Genomic DNA, 4,109 nt, shown 5'->3' on the forward strand with positions numbered 1-4,109 from the left:
ACTCCTTCCTTTAAATGCCATGTGGGCAAGAGGAAGAGCTGCAGCTACAGGGACCAAAGTTGTGGACATCAGATGAAGCAGCAAGAAACCAAACCATCAGGTCAACCCGCAGGAATCTCTAGCCAGACTGTTAAGTTCTAGGACCCCACCCTATAGCGGCCAGCTGGACCAAAGACCTATCTCCAGTGGGCATCAGTGACCCATGAGGAGGAGAAAAAAACCTTGCTGAAGTTTACCCAGGTAGAAAGTAACTATACACACTGAGCTCCAAGACTTTGCAGCAAATATCTGCAGGAGGTCCCACTGAGATTTGAACTCAGATTCCAGGATTCAAAGTCCTGAGTGCTGCCCATTACACCATGGAACCTGCTCCCATTTTGTTTTCTAGACCCCTGTGTCTCTCGGCTGACTGGTTTGCACTCTGCACTTATTGCTTCCCACCAGCGGCTTCCTCTCGCAGGACTCTCTCTCCTCCTCCAGCGACTGTTGTCCTGCACTATGGGATCCGCGGGTCCTGCCCTGAGTCCCCACATCCCCCTGCTTGGTCTCCATTCCCTGCAGGCTGCAAAAATGTCAGGGGAGGACACCCCTCCCTTCACTCGGTGCTCCCGCTCATATCGGCCAGCTGCAGCCTCATCTCATGGAACTCGGGCAGCTGTCACTTGATCTGGTTGTACAGTCACAGGATCACTGGCTCCCCAGCCTGGATGCTCTTGTGGAAATCCCACAGGCAACACTGCAGGACTTGGCACCATTGGTTTCTTTGATATTGCGGTGTTTGCCTGACCGCTGGAACAAAGCCGCCAACTCCTCCCTCACCCACTTCCGTCAATCCCTCTGGTTGCCATAGAACCCTCTGATGCTTTCCTGTTCTGCCAACACCGCCAGGCCTCACCCCCCTGCTCCTTTATCTTGCAAGCTCTGGATGTTCAGCTTCCAATGTCCTCTGCCCTGGGTCAGGGACAGGGACAGCTCCAGGCACCAGCACAGCAAGTGCATGCCTGGGACAGCAAGCTGCAGGGAACAGCCTGCTGGTCACTGTGAGGGTGGCAGTCAGGCTGCCTTCAGCAGCATGCCTGCAGGAGGTCCTCTGGTAATGTGGATGTTGCCTCTCTCCTGATTCCTGAGGAAAGGAACCTTTCCAGGAAATGGCCATGGATTCTGGGAATCTGCATGTGGCTGGTGGAGAAGCACCAGGAATCATTTGGCTCCTGGCACACAAGGCAATTTAAAACTGGGTGCCCAGACAGGGGCTTGAACCCTGGATCCTCAGATTAAGAGCTTGATGTGCTACCAACTGAGCTAGTTGAGATCATCTTCCCCATTCACCACAAGAGCGAGCAGATAGGCAAAAGAGAGGCAAAAAATGTCCCCAGAACCCCTCCTCTTTTTCTGCACAGCCGCTGACTGTCAGCAGGATTACTCCTCCTCCTCCCTTCTGTGCCTCAGTGTGACTAAATCTCCACACCTAGACAGCCGGTCCATCCGCTGCACCCCAATCCCCCATGCCTGAGCCTCCCTTCCAAAGCCCTGCACCTGGCTCCATAGAATTAAGTCTCACGTGTCACTGGGAACTCGACTTCTTGTGCCCAGAGAGTCTCAGCCCCCCTCAGTAGATGACCTGAGAAACACAGTGTCTGCCTTTTCCAAAGAAGTGCTTGGAGGGTCTTTTCTTATGTTACCATGTGGCCTAACGGATAAGGCATCTGAGTGTGGATCAGAAGATTGAGGGTTTGAGTCTCTAGGTGGTTGTGTTTCTGCAGTTTTACTATTGTGCTGAACGTCCTGCTCCCTTCAGGGCTGGAACCTCTTCTTGGCTGCTCAGGCCAATGCTCTGGCTTCAGCTAGAGCCTGGGAAGGAGTTGGGGGTTGGGTGTCACAAAGGCTGCGGCAGGAGCCCCAGGTGCTTCCAGTCTAGCCTTTTCCCTTCCTGACTTACCAAAGAAAGTGGGCGGCAGCCTGGGCTAGCGTGTGCACCTGTCCCTGTGCTGGAGGGTACTTGCTACATAGCGTCTTGGGAGCCTGGGTGTTTCTCTGCTTCTTGCCAGCTTGGGAAAAGCCTCTTGGGATAAAATCTCCTGGCCCACAGCAAAAGCGAATACCTTGAGTGGGACCAGTCAGAGGCCCCACCATGGGGGCTGGCCCTGGGCCCTGCTTTCCTACTATCTTCTGATGTTGGCTACAGAGCATCAGCAGCCGCTCTGCATGCTGGTGACCTTCAGTGGGTGTTTGGCATGGCAGGGAGCAGCCTGGCTGGGTGTTTTTGTGCCTGTCTGAAGGCCACACCTAGATATGGTCCTGCCCTCAGTTGCTCTGTGGCTTTTAAGCCTTCCCTTGGAGCTGTCAGCACCAGCTGCCCAGAGGAGGAGGGGTGTGTGGGGTCACTTTTACAGATGCCCCTTCCTTGGTACTGCTCTTGCTCAGCTGCACAGAAGAGTTTTCATCCCCAACCCCTGCTTAGCAGCCCTCTGGCACCATTCCTGAGGCTGCCCTGCCTCACTTTCTTCCCACCATGTTGGGAAAGACAGCTCTCATCATTAAAGGTCAGATGGGCCAACTAGGGGCAAGTAAGCCCCTTCTGTGTTTTCCTACTGCAGATCCCAAGGTCAGGAACTCACCTTGGATGGAGGCACTGCTGTGCTCCCAGAGGGCAAGCCATCTCTGCACAAAGCATAATGACAGGGACTGCCAAAGCCCAGGATTGAACCAGGGACCTTTAGATCTTCAGTCTAACACTCTCCCAACTGAGCTACTTTGGCAGTTGCATGACAGTATTTTGGCCTGTTGCTTCTCTATCTGGGATGTTTTTGTCAGCAGTCGCACACAAAAAGGACAGGAAAAGAATGGCTGCTTCACACCTCCACTGGAGGAACCCGGCGCCCTTAGCTGTGGTGAGTAAGAAGTGTCTGTTGGCTGACAGGGCCTGTCCCCCAGGAGCTGGAACAGTAGCTGCCACCTCACCCTTGGCTCCAGGCTGTGAGAAATGCTCATTGCCTGGCTGCATGGGCGGATGTTGTTCCGTGCTCTGGAGAGCGTCTGTATAGGTCTTTCAACCCCCCGTCTTCAATGAGACAGTCTGGTAAGGTCTCAAGTGTCCCCTCCGGCCTGGCAGCTGAGAGTCTGTGCAGACATCAACCCCCCTGCCAGCCCCAGAGCCAGCAGCAGCACCAGGCCCCCCCAGCACCACAGGGGCACTCAATGCACTTGCTGTGGGGAAATGGCTCCTTAGTGTCCAGCTGCTAGAGTGAGAGTCAGGAGAGAGCAGTGTCTGGCTCACCTTGGGGGAGAGAAGAGACCTGATGAGTGCGGATCTCCCTCAGCCTCCCCGCAATGCTGGTCAGTTGTATTGTCACTGTGATAGTCAGTGCTTCCCTTCAGGGCCGGCCCTAGAGGGGTCCAGAACAAATCCCATGGAGTCACTGACTTGGCTCCTTTCACACACTAGAGAGAGGAGCAGAACCAGGGTTATGGCTGATCTATGGGGCACTAGGTGACTGGCAGAGGCTACAGGCACTGAGAGTTTGCCTGACACCTCAGGGACACAGGGGGAGGTGGTGTCCCAGGCATCTCTATGAAAGGAGCAGAAGAGGATTTACTTGGGGTGGGGAGAGACTTGAGAGTGTCTCAGGGGGTTGTACACAGGGAATTGCTCGGATAAGATACTGGCTAAAACACAGGCCTCGCTGTGAGCAGGATTTGAACCTGCACAGAGGAACCCTATTGGATTTCAACTCCAACACCTTAACCACTCAGCCATCACAGCTGAAGTGTAAAGGTGCCCCAATGCCAGAGAAACTGGTAAAGAATCACAATGACCAGGTGTGAAGTCATCTGAACTACAGAATTCCCACCGCAAACCTGGCTCCCAAAGCACAGGGGGGATTTGGGTTTGTTCTCTTTGCTTAGCCATGTGCAGTCGCACAGAGAGCGCGTTTAAAAGTCTCCCCTCCCACAGAGCGGGAATAGGAAATTATTCTCAACTTGAAGCCTGATGCGAATGAGGATGTCCGGACCACAGGGCTAGGGACTGACCTTTGCTATAGAAAGCAGTGACACACGGAACCAGGCTAAGGAAAATGTTTCCTGGAGTCAATAACTGGATTAGCAGC

At 54.0% G+C, this 4,109-nt stretch overlaps 3 non-coding genes across 3 annotated transcripts; all 3 read right to left on the minus strand.

Moving 5' to 3' along the window:
- Positions 1–295: 295 nt before the first annotated feature.
- TRNAQ-UUG lies at positions 296–367 on the minus strand. The gene has a single exon. It is a non-coding gene; the product is annotated as a tRNA-Gln (tRNA).
- Positions 368–2,686: 2,319 nt separating this feature from the next.
- TRNAF-GAA lies at positions 2,687–2,759 on the minus strand. Its single transcript has one exon. It is a non-coding gene; the product is annotated as a tRNA-Phe (tRNA).
- A 922-nt stretch (positions 2,760–3,681) lies between these two features.
- Positions 3,682–3,763, minus strand: TRNAS-UGA. The gene has a single exon. It is a non-coding gene; the product is annotated as a tRNA-Ser (tRNA).
- Between the last annotated feature and the right edge of the window lie 346 nt (positions 3,764–4,109).

The sequence above is a fragment of the Gopherus evgoodei genome, unplaced genomic scaffold (genome assembly GCF_007399415.2).
Source record: "Gopherus evgoodei ecotype Sinaloan lineage unplaced genomic scaffold, rGopEvg1_v1.p scaffold_101_arrow_ctg1, whole genome shotgun sequence".
Classification (NCBI taxonomy): Eukaryota; Metazoa; Chordata; order Testudines; family Testudinidae; genus Gopherus; species Gopherus evgoodei.